The 18,293-nt window shown below is 40.1% G+C and overlaps 2 protein-coding genes across 3 annotated transcripts in view; one reads left to right on the top strand and one right to left on the bottom strand.

The window, feature by feature from the left end:
- Positions 1-14,221, bottom strand: part of neo (neyo) — a 123,492-nt gene extending 109,271 nt beyond the window's left edge. Inside the window, exon 1 of the mRNA XM_011304019.1 lies at positions 14,039-14,221. The gene's annotated coding sequence lies outside the window, so the exon portion shown is untranslated. The remainder of the gene's footprint in view (positions 1-14,038) is intronic.
- Atg16 (Autophagy-related 16) overlaps positions 1-18,293 on the top strand; it is a 182,374-nt gene that overhangs the window by 119,318 nt on the left and 44,763 nt on the right. The window lies entirely within an intron of this gene.

The following is an 18,293-nucleotide window of genomic DNA, read 5'->3' as shown; positions in this document are numbered from 1 at the left end:
GGTGCAAGTAAAAGCGCCACTATGTAAGGTTAAAAGATGTAATATACGGACGTGTCACTACCACTCTAAACCTATTTTGAAGAGTTTTCACCACTGCTAGGGCGACAAATAGACACCAACTTGCTAAATAAATCTTCACCATCTTCATCCGGGATGTATCTCGAACAAACATCTGCATAATCTAATTCCCGGATTTCTACACTCGAGAACTCCGCGAACCCAATGACAACACCGATAAAAATATTTATTTAAAAAATTTATTGGAAATAAAAAAGAAAATTATGGCCAGAAAGTTGAATATTTACCAGACATTTGTTCTCCATATTTTTATAACAATTATCGATTAATTATTATTCACTGAATAATAAAAGGAATCGAAAATGAGAGAATAAATTGTTCAGTAATTTTTCTTCAAACTTTTTCTGTGGTATAACCATAAAGTGAGTTTAGATTCTCCGGACAAATTCAGTTCTCATGTACATCATCCCAAAGCTCCTCATAAAACGGTCCACTCGAAAATCGTGAAAAGCCACATTGTTTGCTGAGTCTAGTTAAAATAGAGGCATGCTGCATGTACATGTGAGAGGATAGTGAGAGGGCGAGGGTATTGTTACGAATTTTCTTTGTATATCCAGTTCTTGTCCAAGTGGTTTTTGCCCAACCTCCGTACGACTAAACTCCCGCTTTCGGTTTTACCTCCAAGACCAATCCTTTTTTGGGGTACCACGTCTACAAAGTGTATCTCCAGAGTGTACCACAGGGTTATGGGCACATACAAGATCGCACGTGCGATTTAACTCCGTTGCTACAGCTTCCCTCGGACATTTGATTGTTCACCAAGTGCCTTTCCTCTTTACCCTCATAAAAGAATTCGGTTAATGTTAACAAGACTCCGTAATTGCTACCAAATGGTTGTGGAATTACCAACTGAATATTCGGTAATAGTTATCGAACGATCCACTTGACTACCAGCCACTCCTTAATTACCGCGAAAAATGATGCGTTCCCTCCTGATTAATTACGATTCCATAGTGAGTGCTATTTCTAATTAATATTTACTGCCGAAAAAAGGATTACTTAAATCCATAATGCAATATTAACCGAATTCTTCTATTACACAATATCTAAAACTCGTAAACCACTTAGTCATGAGTCGTTATGAATTAACAATGAAAAATAACAACCACAAACAGTGGCATCGGTTGGTATAAATGGTATTGTATTATCGGCATTAACATGCACTAAACGCGAGTTATAAGTGGACAAAAGGGGGCAGCGCAGGGGGGACGGGGGGATGGGCGTTATAACCTGGTTCATGGGCATACGATTTGCCTGGAAATCACCATTTTCGTGGCAACAGGCCCGTAACGTTTTAATTCGGCGTTTCGATTCGCTGGATGATCATTGACCGCGACGATACTCATCCCAACTCACAGTTCAGTTCAGCTCTCTCTACCGTTTCACGAGATACGACGAATTTTCACCATTTTCCCGTATCACGGAGAAGGTAACCCTGCTCCAGTGTGATTTTTTACCCCTCCATTGTGCTTTTTTATCGAATGAAAATTTTCCACTCTTCTCTTTTTCTTTTTTTTTTTTTCGATTTTTCGCCGTCGCAAAATTCGATTTGCCGGCTGGTCGGGCAGAAATACATTCTCGCCTATTGGTGACTGTTTTTGAACGCGGTGTGTTGCGGTATTTTGGTGAGGCGCTCCTCAAAATATCGAGAGATCGAATTCTCTTTTGGTCTGATGAAAATTTCGATTTTGAAACAAAAATTTTGATAAATATAAAAAATTTATTTTTATCAAAAAATCGTCTCGACCTTTTATCACCGAATTCCAGAGAACTAAACATCTAATTAATGAACAAATTAACTCCTCCCCCTGTTGAAGAAAAACAACAATAATAGTCAAGTAAAGTACACCATTTATGTAAATTCGTGGGAATGATAAATTTACATTATAATCTAGTGTGTACTGAGACGTGTTGTGGAAAGCCCTTCAGGTTAGCAGAAGGGGCCATTTAATTTGACTCTATGTATGGTGTAGGGAAGAAGGGGAAGAGAGGGGTAGAGATATCTTCTGGGACACACGGTTCCCTCGGATTATCCCAGAACGAGGATGCAGAGAGTAGGAAACGCCTCAAACTCGATCCCTGAACCTCTCCAGGGCCATTGTAATCTCCGTGCCTCCTCTCACAACCTCTTCCACAAAACCCCTCACTCTCTCTGGTCCATCCCCTATCCACCGAGGGCCTCTCATCCCCCTCATTCCACCAGGAACTAGTGTCTTCTCCACCGAGAGTTAGACACTATCCCAAACCCCGAGGATCACGAAGCAATTATACTGAGCGCACGTCATTCGTTGCCTTCAATTGCTTCAATTTCTGAGCTTAACTCATTCGAGAAACGACGTATACTCCAATGGGTATTACTGGTGTTCAACTCACTGGCTTTTATATGACGGCACATGACGATTCGTCTAATCCAACTGCGTACTTCTGAGGATTCGTTAACGAGCCACGTAATATTTGCGTCATCATTCTGATGCCGTCTGTTTTCGTCCGCTCTGGTTTACCACGTAATCCTGGTAATCAGGACTTCCTGGGGAGTCTAATTAGATGTCTGCGCTTTGGGGATAAAATTCGGGGGATTGAAATCTCAACTATCGGTTTTATTCCGCTTTGTGGCAATTTCTACGTTCATTAATCCGGCAACTTAAGGAATTATATCTTTTCTGGAAATTATCGGTCATTCGAGCAAGAATTCAATTGATTTTCAAATCAGTTGAAATCGATTCAGGTTTAATAATTTCATGTTAAAATATATATTCATTTTCGTAATTTATCAGTCATAGGAAATTTTAAAAAATTTCGAATGAAATTCTGTGATTGTAATCAGAATTGTTCTAATCGCCTGAATGCTACAGCAATGAGCCGTCAGGAAATTTTTTTACTTTGACATTCACAAAAATTGAGATATCACTTTTCCCCGATAAATCGCATTTAGTGTCAGTGTGCGGAAAATTGACAGCCAACAGTCCATTAAATTTGATTTCTTATCTTCGAGTGCGATGAATGTCATACAAAGTATTCCGTTTCTAGGTGCTTAACCTAAACCAGAAGTTCATTTATCCATTTCCGCTCCAGGCGTGCAACCATCGAGCGAAACAATCTTGCAATGAGGCCCTTTCATCCGACTACAAGAAACGATGAAAATGTCGCGGTATTTTCAAGGTGAGCGGAACGATCTGTTCCGCTTCACCAATCACTACACAAACCGCCTAATCATCGCACAATAGACCATTTCTCGATAATTTATCGCTGTTCCTCATTAATTCCGCTTGTTCTAATTAGAGAATACACTCCTTTAAAATTCACCAAAAAAAAATATTAATTCAAAAACAACTGCGAGAATTGTTAAAAAAATCGAGTAATTCCAAATTCGCCCGATAAACCCCAATTTTTAATTCCGCGATGAAAATAAATTGAACGCGACGTTAATTACCTTAAAATAAACAGTTCCGTGAAATTCCGATGGAAAAAGCTGTCTAACCAATTCATCCGATTTCGATTACAAATTAACCATTGAAATAATTCCAGAACTGGCGTAAATACCCCTCGTCCCATAAATAATTCATGGTACCCCCGTGATGTCTTTACTCAAAACGTCTCGGCAGATCGTCGATGCAGAAATTCCCCCAAACCCGGGAAAACCAGTATCTCCCCTTTTATTTATCTCACCACCGGTCTCATGGGCATGGGATTCTAGTGAAATCTCGATGTCCTCGAGAGTTTCGTCTCGTTCTCTCTCCGAATGTCTCCGGATGTCTCTCAGTCTCTCCCAGTCTCTCCCACGCCGATGGTCGATTTCACGGAAGCACGTAGTCACCTCACATTGCGGTGTCTATATTCCCTCCCCCAGTGTCCCCCCAATACAAACATATATGTATTTATGTACATAGTGTACTGTCAGATCGCCAAAGATGATGCCCAGTGCTCGCGTCGCGGCGCGCATCCTGACGCCCCGGGGGTCCATCCTCGTCCAATTATTTTCTCAACTATTCCCCGGTGCATACTGAACCATTTTGTTTCCACCTGGTGATGCTCGAGACAATATTTATGCAGGTGCATTCTGAAACACCTCACGGCCACCCCCCATTCAGTGGGAGAATCCTGCAGTCAAGTGTTGAATGCAATTTTCGATGGTTCAGTTTTTAAGTGATATCTCGGAATATACGGACTGCAGTGATATTTTTGAAAAAACCTTTTTTGTAGAAAAAAATGAGATCTGCAAAAAAGGTATTGATAGGAATATCAATATCTTCTTTTGATTCCAAGATATTTGCTGAAAACTGACACCGAAAAAACGCACTTATCCTAGGTTCTAAATTTCTTGTGCAATCACATTAAATCTTCAAAAAATTAAAATTAAAAAATGAATACATCGAAATTCCCCTGTTCCCTGAAATTTCCGAGGAATAAAAATTCTCAATAATTTTCCTCATCGTAAAATCCGGACCGAAATGCCCGAAAATTGCGTACCAAAGCTATTGAGACAAAAACCTCCGAACGGAAGGCAGTGGAATTAGCAATAATAGCTCTACAAAAAAAAGCCCCTCGGAAAAAATGATTTTACAAAAACAACCACTTATGGCCCTGAAATGATCGCTCGTCAGTAATAATTCGTGCTCTCAGCGTAGCACTCGTGCTATCCGATGGAGAATTACACGCGAGCCCTTCGTAAATAATAAAAACTACCGGAAAAAAAAAGATTCAGGTAAATTCGCAAGGATGGTCATTGCTATCAAGGTAACTGTAATACCTTCCGCGGGGCAGTTACATTCTACCAAGTGGAGAGAAGTCCCACGCACGTGTGGGATTGAGCAATCTTAACGTGCATTGTGCGTGCACCGTTAATCCTGTTGGCGCACGTCGATTCGAGTGAATAAGGAATACGAAGGTAATACGTGATTCCTTTCTATTCTGCCCTGAATGAACAGCCCGAACAATATCCTTTAATCTCTTTCACCTGAATCGTTTACATACATGAACATCTTCGTATTACCATGTGGATTTTTATCCGCGACCGCCTACTGAGATCATTGCCCTCCACCATGTCAGTCCCCCTCTTGGGAGGACATTCCCCACCCACCCTCACCCCTAAAAAAAAATTCCCCCCAACGAATTCGTCATGATAATGATTGATAATTGATTAATTTACGATTAATAATAATTGAATCATTATCAGTCAAAATTAATTAAACTGACACTGAGAATAAATTCTTATTAATTAGTAGAAATTATTCTCCAGGAAGTGATTTTATAAATATAAATAAAATGAAATAAAGATTATGCGGAATCAATTTCCATCTGTTCAGTAAATTCACATGGCAAAAGTAATTATTCTCCCGATTGCATTAAGTTAATTGATAAAATCGTCTATTTTTTTAACAAATGCACTTCTAATGATAACATTACAGGTTTCGAAGTGTAAAAATTCTTGGGCTCTTGAAAATGAAGCGATAACGATCACTTGACCACAGAAATCGATGGTTTTGACGAGGGTACATAAGGTGAAACGCGTGACCATTTCCGGTCGTCGAAAATTGAGCAATCTCGGGGCTACGATTGCGGTACAAATCGATTTCTCGAAATATAGCGAACTCTTTTCTCCACCCAACATCAGCCCCATTGTTCACACAAGTTTTCAATTCACTCGCACCACTGACACATGGAAACAAATTGACCATTTACCCCTAATGCCAAGTCCATCCCCATCGATCTAATTATAGACCGATCGATTAATCGATTCTGAACGATGGTCAAACGAGTTTTTTCCACTATTATACCCTTTTGAGAAATCGCTGTTTTATCTCGTTTCCACTTTTAGATAGAGCGCAGGTGTTTGGAGATTTCTCGTTAACGCGTCAGTGAAAAAGATGAACGCCCGGTGTGTAGACACGTTAAATAAGTGTATATATAATGCATATATGTACAGAAGACGAGTAAAAACAAGAGATACGAGGGAAAAGGTGGTGGGATAAGAATGGCTTGAGAGAATGGCCTAGACGAGGGTATGAGGTAGGTGTACCCAAGGGGCTATTAACCGTTCGCAAACAATGATCTAGAAGCGGAAGTAGCTGAGCGTCCGCCACATCTTATCGGAATTCCCGTCTCGGCTATGACTCTAGGTAGAGAGGGGAAGGTGCGATATTAGCCCATGTGTCTATGTATCTTCCAGAGAGTAACCATCTGATACACTCCCAATAGTTGACCACCTTATATACCCACCTAATTGGCTAGCCACAGCAGATGATAACGATGGGATAAAGGATCAACTCCAATACCGCCTGATCGCTCATCAGTTGTCCCATAAAAACATCATCTCCATTTTTCACATGCACACGGAGAAAATCAATTATTTCGCCCAATAGATTCTATTTTCACTTTCAGAAAATAGAACTGCACAATGGCAGTTTAGTTAATTTTTTTGTTGAAAAAAATTTCCCGTTCTTGAAAAATTAATATTTAATTGATTTCTTTTGCATCGAACAATCGCACGACTCCAAATGAAACTTATTCATGCAGTTAATTCGCCGATTTTTGAGTACCCGGGAATGTCTGATCTGGAGAAATGGAAATAAAAAAGTTCTTTCTCCTCTCTTTCCTTGGGAATATCAAAAGATAGTACGATTATATTCTCGGCACCAGTTACCGATGCTCGTTACTATTATCCGATTTTTTCAACGAGTGAATCGAAAAGCATCATCCCGGTGTATGACGAATGCGTCCCCGGCCGTGGCCTTTTGTGTCTGATAAAAGGAGAGGGAGAAAGGGGATCCTTTGACTTTTTCCACTGTTTCAATACACTAAGCACGTAGTCGGTGTCCATTTCGTTTCTTCTTTTCAGAGTAACCTCATCCACGTTCATCCATTGCCCTCCAACTTCTCTCGATGCCTTCCTACCGCCGGCTATAGCAATCCAATGGCTTCTATTTTACTTGGACTTTTACTTTATTTTGTTTTTGCCCTCTCTTTTGGTTTTCGTCTCTGTTTTTTTACCCCTTGGCCTTCTGTTCGTTTTTCTATCTTATCAGGGCGTGGGGCTGTAGTTTTCCTTTTGGTTCGTTCATTTTCAGCTCGTCTGTTTTTTAATGACTCCGTGGTAATTACAATTGAGCATCAGCTGAAATAATAGACATCGGGGAGAATTTCTAAGTGAGAGACACTTTAGCAGTTGACTATGTTTCACTTCCTTTATCTTTTCTCCACTAACTTCACCTCCTGGTGTACCCCTTGCCAATGGCAATCTGTTATTTTCTCACGCGGTTAATGACGGTCTTTGGCCTAATGATCAACGGGGGTCTTACAAGCAAGTCGGTAGCTGTATGACTTCTACGAAGAGCTAAGTTTCCGCCCCTTCCTCGTGGAGGATCAACTTGTATCGCTTATAGTCACTCCGGGGAACTCTTCGCTACTATCGGGCTATTTCATCGTATCAAAGTCGAGGAGGGGGAATTACTTTTGCACGGTTTGTTGGATTGCTGGACTTCTCCAGAACGACTGCATGATGGATCTTTCAGTTCGATTCTGGAGATCCTTTACCGTTATTTCCCGACGTTTGTCAAGGACGTATTCGTGTAGGTGTCAGGTTTACCCAGGGGCTCGGTATTTACGCTGCAATTACTTTTCGCCTTCAACGTGAATTATTTGAAATTTTTGTCGTCATTGAAAATCCAGTGGAATTCTATAAATTTTTGCGTGATTTTCAGTTTGGCATTGAGTCGGATGATGGGAAAATGAATTGAATGAAGTCGAAAGTAAATCAGAAATGGCGGAAGACTATTCGAAATATTTTTGGATATTCGGCAATTACATGTCCAATTAAATTACCGAAAATACTGCGGTTGTCAAGATTGATATTCAACCTGTCTGTACGGCCCATTCCCACAGTTCTCATCCCTCAATTTGACGCGCTGTAAATCTTCATCGATAAATCGATATTTCCAACAACCAGATTCTTGTGGTAAATAAATTTCCCATCACGAAAAATTGATTCATCACTTCCGCATTCTAGAGCGCCAACCAATTAAGTTCTCAATTACGAAAATTCATTCTTGGAGTGAGAAAATTCTATTGAATTCGAAAATCATTGTTCTTTTGTGAATAGACGGAGGATGATTGTGGCCATCCTGCCTCACCTGTATAATTATCGCGGTCATTTTTTCGATGATCGTGAATAGATCCACTTTCTGTACTAGTCAGCCGTCAATCCCTCAAACCGTGACAGAATGCATTCTCGGAAAAGATTGAGTTTTGTTTTATTAGAGCGACACCTGCGATACTCTTCTCTCACTTTTACTTTCAGGTTATTTCCGATTTTTCTTTTTCGAATTCCTTTCAATTTTCATATACGAATATTTTCATCAAAGTCAATTCACTAAATGAATATAATTTATAAATAATTTTAAAAAGTTTGAATAATCTGTAAATAATCATTTTAAGCTGGTAATTTACTTCATTTTCTCGATTATAAAAGAATTATTAACACAAGTCTTTTGAATAAAAAATGATTTTTTTTCCAATTGCATTGTTAGAACATTTTGCTCGGAATTTTGAAAGAAAATTTGAAAAGATTGTAACAGTGAACATCTCGGAATGTTTTGACGGGCGACTGAAGTTTGAAAATCATCATTTTTAATCGATTCCGATCGCTCTCGATCAATCATCCACAGACCTGAAGGGCGTTACATTGCCTCATCATAACTCAAATTTCCAATTCGGAATTCCTCCACTCGACAACCAAATAATTCATTCAAACTCATCCGTGATTGTCGATGCGGCTGAAAAATGGATTTTGACCATTTGATTCCAAAAAATCTGTCCGAGATTGATGGAATTTCCCGGATATACCGTTTTTTAATTCTCGAATAAAAATTCTTTCCGCTTGACAAGAAATTTCGGGACACAAGAAATCTGTTAATTATTCTAGAAAAAAAATTTGGATTCGTGGGGCGTGTGCTGATTAGCGTGATTACATGATGTTTTTTAATTAATTTCAATTAGTAAGAGTCATTCAATTGAATTTCGACTGAAATGATCGTCACGACACGCCCCTGCCAAGTCATATTATGAAGATTATTAATGGATTGGTAATACTCGAAACATTATTAATGGATTACTGGTACTCGCAGTTCAGTTACTGTTTGTTTATGGCTCATCATCAATTATTCGAAGACGAGTTGAACTACTCCATCATCGATTTCTACAAAAATGTACAAATCTCATTCTTTCGCTAACAATAAACAATTTACGAGAGGAAAAACGGAAAACGGGGGAAAATCCTCGGATTAAAAATGGATTTTTATTGTGATTGAAATTTTCGTGAAGCTACTGTAGAAATTACTAGCAACCAGAACTTTTTACTTTCATTTTCAGGGGCGAATTCTCGAAGTAAGTGAAAAAGTCAGTTGCTTCAAGGATTTCCGGTCGTTAAATACTAGAACCATGAGTTCGTAGAAACAAGTGATTTTTCTTTAAACCACGGATTCTTCCTCCTCTGTTCATTCAGCAATTTCTATCATGTTTAATTATGCTGAAATTTCCACGAATTTTATCACTGAAAAATTCACAATAAAAAAAAAGTCAATGGTACTTGCGATTTTTCCCCTTTTTCTTTTTCAATAAATTCATAATACCCTTTTTTTTCTCCCTATAAAATCAATATTTCAGGCCGAAATTCCCCCCTCCCCCGCAAATAACAATCATAAATAAGCGACCCTCCCCACCTAATAAAAGGCATGGGCTAATTAGCATTCCGCGTAGGCATACCAAAAACCTGAAGTGTCGTCCGTCACGGTTGCGGTAGCTCCCAGGAATTGAATCTATGAATATTCATGGGACAGTTATTTAACTCGAGCGTACGAAAAGACGTCGCACGACAAAACCCCTCCCTCTTGTCTCATCCTCTCTTTTCCCATTTCCCGGGTGCATAACCTAAAATCTCAACGACTACAAATTCCCGTGGCCGATGCAGATGGGTTCACTCACTATCATCCCCACAAGCTCCACTCAACCCCTCCAAAAAAAAAAAAAATTACCTAACAATACTTCACTTGGAAATTTCGAAAAAAAAAACACCAAAAGTACAAGTATTTTTCCTACTCAGTACTTTTAGTCGATATAAATAATTATCAAGGTAGTTTTCAGTGGAACAGGTCATCAGCTGAGTTGAATTGTAATTTACATTTGTCCTTCAAGCTCACCCGCCTCTGTTCACTCCTATTGTCTATCTTTCTTTCACTGAATTCCTTCATCAACCCCTCTCATCCCGCAGGTGTGTAGATACAGACTCCATTTCCACTTGGAGAGCGTGCAAAACCCCGTTGGTGGGGCTTTGTGTGTTAATTTTGAGACCGCGCGCATCGTCGATGCACTTTGCGAATTTGCAAATTGAAAAGCCTGCCATAGGTACTGCACCCCCAAGTAAACCCGCAGTATATCGTACATATACATGCAGGATTATATATAGGGTGCGATGGGTGGTATTGGAATGGGGTTGAAGGGAGTAGAGGGTGGGTGGTTGGGGTTCCTCGGGTCCGCCTCGTAATTTCCCATCTTGAATAAATCGATTCCGGAGCTTAAAAGCTCCAACAGTGAATCCACCCCCTCGTTGCCACCGCGAATAAGCTCCAGAGGTACGCCTCAACAATTTTTTTCCATAGACGCGCTCTTTTTTTTTTGTTATTAGATTTTATATATTCGCGGTTTTCGCACCAATGAATTTTCATCAGCCTGATTATTTTATAAACCAAGGATTCACCCAGATATTGCAATTCATTGTTTTTTATCAAGTAATTCTACAATCGGGAGAATTAAAAATTTTCCTAGACACTGAATTTAATTATAAATTTTGGGATTCCAGAAAAACCAAAAGACAACATTTCCTGCAAATGTTTATTGAAGAATTTGAAGAAAAAAAAATCAAAATCTCTCACCGAGTGATCGATAACGATTTCAAATTCCCCAAAATTTCCGATGATGTAACGGTCGTCTAAATTTTATCGGATAGAATATAAAGGGTCTCACGAAGGCAAATATTTATCACCTAATATCCGGTTAGGTATGCAGTACCGAGATCAATTCCCCCGCGAAACATTCCACTGGCCATTGACATTGGCACCCAACAACAGCAACAACAACAACAACAGTGTCGCACAGTTTCTAGATGATGCGCATTGCGATAATTCAACCTCTTGCTTCCCATCGTTTGGTACATAACTTACGGTATATCCCCCTCAACCCGTTACAGGCAACTCCAAAGTACCCTAGACCAATGGCTGATACTTGACAGATATTTATCGCCAGTTTGCCTTCTAATTGACACATTGATACGCGAATATAGCGTTCTGAGAAAATACACTTCAATACATAAAAGTCATGAGCTGTTTCAATCTGTTGTGCGCCTAGATAAAGTAGATGTGTTCAGTGGTAATGAAAGCTCTGATCTTAATTAAACGAGACGATTGAGAGAGACCAATTGGATAAAGTATAGTAACCGTGACAATGCCTGCAACGGAGTGTACCAGTCACCTTCCACCCTTTTTTTACCTCCATTATTCCAAGTTGTGTACCAACTTCAGTGGTAACATCACCGGACATTACCCTGGATACAACCTTTTCAACCCCCCACCGATGTTTCTCATTCGCGGCCCCTGGAAAACTTGCCTTTAGGGGGAAAAACCGTCGTCCCGTGTTACGAACTTTCATTAAACTCAAGCCCAAGGTACCGCCTCCAGGATGGTGCGCCCTTATCTACAAACTTGGGACACAAGGAGATAACCAAAGATTCGAGAATGTGTTCGTAAAAGCGAAGATGGGATATAGTTGAGGCAGAGTAAGAGGAATCCACAGGGATAAAGGGAATTTCGCCATGCGAAAACTACAGCTCTCTCGCCAAAAGAGAAAGATGTTTCGAAGTCGCATTGGAAAGTCGTATTGAGCGAAACAATTCCAAAGTTCCAACTTATCCACCCACGATTAATGATTCCCCGTGTTCACAACGATCGTACGATTTATGATCCTCAGAGGACGACACGGGGCATGAACGATCAGGACAGACTCCCAGTGCAACGACAGAAGAGAAAAAAAAAGAACAACCGAAAAATAAAATAACCAGGAAAAACCAACAACTCGAAATCACCATCAACGAGATGAGGCAGAGGTATAAACCCCAAGGAGAAGAATGAAGTACCCGATGCACATGGCAAAACCTGTAACTCATGCTCTTCCTCGTCCGATAATACGACTAAAGTAATCAATAACCTGCGAAAGCGCGTCAGAGCGAGTCTCATTATTCGTCGACGGAAGGCCATTGTGCTTCCTGGCTGGCGCGCGCCTCAAACCCGCGGGGTGGGAAAGGGGGAAGGGGGGAGGTGGTGTGCCCCACTCTTTTCCTCACCCCGATTTTCTTCCACCATCTGAGAAAACATCCCTTCCCACCCACCCGCTGTATATTCCAACTCATCCGACCCCATCGAACGACCGAGAGAGATACCGCTCCATTATCCAGACTAATTATTTCCAAGTTAGCCGAACAGTTAGCCACAATGTAATAGGCGAAGGAAACGGCCTTAACACCCGTCCAGAACTGCCAACAGAGAACATAATCTTGCGGATGGCGATAGTTGCCTCACTCTCTCACTTGCTGTTTTATCCATCAGTCTCAACTCCTCCATCACCAACCAACTCTTCACCTCTCAGGGCCCCCCTATCCCTATCCCCCCCTCCCCCTTCCCCTTCTTATTTCCTTTCATTACATTAATTACACGAGCCCTGATTCTCTCGCACGGTGTAACATCAACGTTGTTCACGGGAATTCATCACGCACACTATTGCACACTATAAATTCTCCACCGGTGGATTGAAACCGATCCAACGATACCCCTGCCGATGTTCACGTATAATCCATCCCTCTTCTCCATTGAGTTTTGCTTTCGTGTCTCCGTTCATCACAAATTTACCCCGGGATCGTCTATAACTCTAACCTATGTCTATCGCTGACTCAAAACACGCTGGAGTTTATAATTAAGCTTACCCTGGGGTAGTGCGGGTTTTATCGGGTGAATTGATCCGGCGGTTTTTCGGGGACACCTGCGGGTGGAACTCCAGAAATTGACGGTGTGAGAAATTTCTGTTAAAAAGTTGTACGACAATCGCGAGAAAAATTATGGGCCTAGGTGTAACCACTCCTAAGTATTTGGAATTGATATTTTTTTTGTCTAAAAAAATTTAGAGCAGGTCGGGGTCATGTCCAACTCGAGATCCTTCACAATATCTCGTCGTAAATTCGAATTTCAGGGATTTTTTTTACGCCTAGTTGTTTTTTTATCATTCCGTTTTCACCGGGCGCTCACAGTTTATCTGAAATTTCTCGACGCTCCGGAGAATTCGAGAAGTTCTCGAGCTTCCGATAATTCAGCTTCTCTCATTATGCGATATTCAAAGACAATGTAGTCGGGAGGGATGAGGGTCTTGCCTAGGGTGAAAAAGGGTATAAGAATTATTGAATGACACGGTATTTCTCAGCTCCAAAGGCCGGACTCAATGAGAGCCCGCTTCTGAGAAAACTCATTCATGCAGTCGAGTTTTCACCCCCTAATATCAACGAGCCCCGGGATATGGAATTAGTTTCTGGGGTGACTTCCGGACGATTGACGCTCAGGTTGGAAAGTATTTAATAACGTCGGATATGATTGCAGTCGGGTCACATCTCCAAGTTTGGAAGGTGAATTAATCCAATTAGCCCGAGGGACATTTCCTCAATGAAAAAACGATAAAAAAAAGTAGAAGTATGAAACGATGTTCCCAAACATAACGCGCGTCGGTGTCTTTCATTGGATGCGGACATCGGGGAATTTAATTTTCCGACAACTCGATGAAAACACTTTTCCCCAAGTGGCATTCAAGGCATGTAGCTCATTAGTGGCCGATGAATATCATGCCAGAAGCTCGATTAGATAATCGATAGACTCACCTGATTGAAGTGCAGCAATCCGCACCCGGTGGAAAATGGATTGTAAAATGAAAACAAGCTGCTGGGATCCCCCACTGGTAATGAAGGTAGACCGGGAATACCCCGTTTGTGCACCTCAGAAGATGTGTTGTTGCACTAGTGGGAGCTCTCACGATATTGCCCTTGGACTTGAGCCCCGTTCACGGCCACAACCAACACAGAAATGCTGGGATTGCAAGGCGTGCAGCCACTTTTCCTGCCGTCAGTACCCCAGTGTTGTTCCCCAACCACTTCCCCGCCATTTCGTTTGTATCGCAAAACTACAGTGGAGAGGGTACAGGAATTGTGCCTGGTACTTCTCTGTCTGTTGGCAGGTGGAATGCTCAACATCTACACCGGGGGCCCTTCTCGTATACCGCATACAACTTGACGAATTATTATTGGTGCAGAGAGAAAATAGAGAAGAGGAAAAAAAAAATTGGCCGGCGCGCGAGTATCCACCGGAGGAGAAAGGATACACTTGCGATAAAAAAAAAGAAGTAGAAGTGAAGTTGAAACGATTGTTCGTTGTGAACGAACAGACACTGTCTGTCTTGTTCAATAATTTTTTTTTTTTTCGTGAATACATACTTCCGGAATGTATGACGAGTCGTCGTGATCAGTCAGCCGAAGATCATTCCCTAGATTCGGTCGATTTACTATTTCTCTTCTACCCGAGATTCAAGTCAAAGACAATGGGAGAAAGGGGATTCCCACCCTCCTCTACCACTGTACGCGCATTATCCAAAGTTTTTGGTCTCTTGTGCGTTTTCAAGCTCAACCGTTGGGAAGTGAATTATTTAAAGTTCAGGGACCGAGTTTTGGAGCTGAGAAACTTATCTGCGTTATATATCGCTCGTTGTGCGGCTACATATCGTGTATGAATGCTTGGGTGCGGAAGAATTCGAGAATGAAAATGGGTTGTGATAGTGGGGGGTGGGAGTAAACAATTCGGGGAGATTAATGGGATATTCAATCTTTTGGGAGTTGAGTTTAAATCAGATTCTATGCAAGCGATTTGATGGGCTACAACAAATTTTTATTGATCAGTACTTCAAGTACTCGGTTTCAATAGCAGAACGTTTCATGGGTAAAATGACATTTTTCCGTTTTCTGGAAGTTCCGACGTAATTTAATGCACATTCGGTTGTCAATAATCTTGACAAGTACATAAAGTGCATGCGCAGGTACTAAATGTACTTCTATTCAGTACCAGAAATAACTGTCGACTAATACTTTTGCTTTTTGTGAGAAGAACTGAGAGTAGCGGCGGGAAGTAGTGAAGGTACTTGCTAGCAAGACAATTTCAACTAGGTACTTTACCTAAGGACACAAATTGTTCTCAGGACGCGTATTCTTCCAATTTTTAAAAACTCAAATTCCCTTAAGTACCCACTGGTAATGGTGAGAAGTAATTCTTTTAATGTGACGGATAAGGCGGGAATTCCTGGTGATGTCGTACGACGAATGTCGGAGATTTACCAGGGATTGAAGAATGAGGGGAATTTGGGGGTGGGAACGGGGTATGAGGGAGGAAAGAGTTATGGACTGGGGGAGGGGAATTTCTTGAATTGAGTCGAATGAATGGAGTTCTCGGGGCGTATCTTCATTAGCTGGAGTTAATGGTTGTGGAATTTGGGGGGAAGAGGATTTTTCTCCGGGGTGGGACGCTTTGTAAATTATTTCGAACTTTTAAGTTTCAACTCACTTCGCTTATTACCGTCATAAACCCGATGATTTTCTTGCAGTCCACATGGCTTCGCGTAACCTTCGTACATTGTTCGAAAAATATTTACATTTTATGGGGAGTTGACTAGTTATTTTCAGGAGAGTCAAATTGATGTCGATTTAGGGTGAGGGTATTACGGAATTTCAAATTCCTCGAGATTTTCTCTCAGTTCATTTTCTGTTAATAAAATAACGCCTTTCGGTTGGTTCAGGCATTTCTGATGGTTATTTTTGATGTTATTATACCCCCCTATATTGAAATTCTAAAATCAGTTTGAATATTTTTAATGAGTAAATGTAAATTAAAACCTAGATGACGGCAGTTAAAAACAACAGGTTCTCAATTAAGAACCTGAATTTTCTCTATATACGGGACATTACTGCTTGCCATTGGAACAATTACCGCTAATTTATTGTGTCAATTACTGAGCGTTGGAATTTTTTTTTCATCGATTTAGAGACATGTCTTTAGAGTAAGTGAAAACGTCATTTATTCGTGGCCCCTGTTGCTCATTAATTCTCATTAATGTATATTCCCGGAATTAAATAGTCGGGGACCTAAATGAAAATTAAACATGAATAAATGTCCATTGAATTGTTAATTAAATCAAAGCTTCAATTTCCATGCCGAAATCGATGAGAAAAATTGAGATAAAAATTGTTGAGTAAATGACCAAAATAACATAATTACGAAAATCAAAAGCGTTGGATATTTTAATCGTCGGCTCGGATGAAAATTATTATATTTCGATTTAACATTCGGCTCAACTAGTCCCTGCCCCATAAGGATTAGCATATTTGATTCATCCGCACGGATATACCCTCTCTACCAATTGCAAATCGCCATGAAAATCCAGCCAATTGGATCTGATGTATACTCGGTATTTATCCGACTAATGGGTTTTATTACCTACACAACAGTGATTATCACTGATTTAAGTCCCACGCGTGGCCTTAAAAGTTGACAATTTCCCTGATATCTCAATATTTAAAATATTTCAATATTTTATCCGCACGTTACAGTATTTTTTAATTACAAGGTCGGAATAAATTTTCCTCTCAATGTTTTCAATACTTCCCGTCCTGGAAAATTTATTCACGTACCTGCACAAAATAATTAGAATTATTTTTCAAGTATGATTGTTTTTGTGCTCGGAATTTCGATAAATTTTTGACAGTGAACAAGTACTTGATCTTGAAATAACCGATGGGTGGGGCGTCGGTGACGGATGTCGTTTACCCTGAAGCGGTCGTAAACCTTCTCTTTCATTGGTGTAATACCTCTGAATGAAAAAGAGGGCACGAGAGTTCTCTCATTGATTCTGTCAGGTACCAATACCAGTTATCGTATGGCTCCCCGGATAAAAAAAAAATTGTAATCGGAATAGTTTTTCCAAATTTTGAAAAAATTTCTGGAAAAATTGTCAGAAAATTTTTTTTTTCGAAACAAAAAAAATCGGGAGACAAAACAATTGTATTTTTGGGAAATGTTTTGAAAACTTTTTCAAAAATTTGTTCCTGAAAGTTTTTCATATAATTTTCTAAAAATTTTTGCGAATATAATTTTTTTTTTAATTATACTGGTGTTTTCTTACTTTTCTAATTTTTTAATATTCTCAGAAAATACGCCATCTAAAGTATAAAAGAAAATTTCCTATTCAAATTTTTGAAAAATTTTTCCAAACCTTTCCCAAAAATATAATGGTTTTGTTTTCTGATTTTTTTTTGCTTCATAAAAAAAATGTTCTGCAAAGTTTTCCAGAAATTTTTGGAAAATTTGGAAAAAAAATTCCGATTACAATTTTTTTTTACTCGCATTAGCAGTGATTTTCAGGGCGTATGCACCCGGTCATTTTATCTCTTATCGCACCAGTACGTGGTGCGGACTAGGATTCAAAATCGTTCCCTAAACCACCCCCTATCCTATCTTCTGACAATAATCATACTGGTTATTTCATCCCCTCGGTAAAAATGAAAACATCAGCCGGGGGTTGAGCTGGCGATTCGGTCGGTGGAATTACTCGTTTTCTGTTTTCATGTCGCGTTTCATGAATTTCTCGATGTTCTCCAAGGGTTATTGTTCCTGGTGGAAAATTAAAATGAGGGGATCGTTTTCTATTGCCAATTGGGTGATACTCTAATGGATATGTCTAATCGCGAAAATTAAATTACATGGACTGTTAACTCAATCGGTGAAACTTTCTTCAAACTCTGTTTTCTCAATTATCCCCCAGACCAAATACGTAGAATAATTTACAGCCTCCGAAGACTTCCGCGATGATTGTCGAATTTTCATGATTTCCTGAATTTTCATTTTTTTCAATGGATATATCCAGTGGAATAACTCAATCCTTCTATCACGATTGAACGATAAGCTTCTGGAAGTCCTCACCAAAAATATCAGCTATGATAAACGACATTCGCTCGTGCCCTCCGAGGAACGATCTCCAATCCTCCGGAGTCCTCGGCAATTTCCCCCTAAAAATACGACTTTGCCCACCCCCAACTA

The sequence above is a fragment of the Fopius arisanus genome, unplaced genomic scaffold (assembly GCF_000806365.1).
Source record: "Fopius arisanus strain USDA-PBARC FA_bdor unplaced genomic scaffold, ASM80636v1 scaffold00002, whole genome shotgun sequence".
Classification (NCBI taxonomy): Eukaryota; Metazoa; Arthropoda; class Insecta; order Hymenoptera; family Braconidae; genus Fopius; species Fopius arisanus.
Note: the sequence above shows the minus strand (reverse complement) of the source record. Positions and strands in the feature narration are given on the sequence as shown.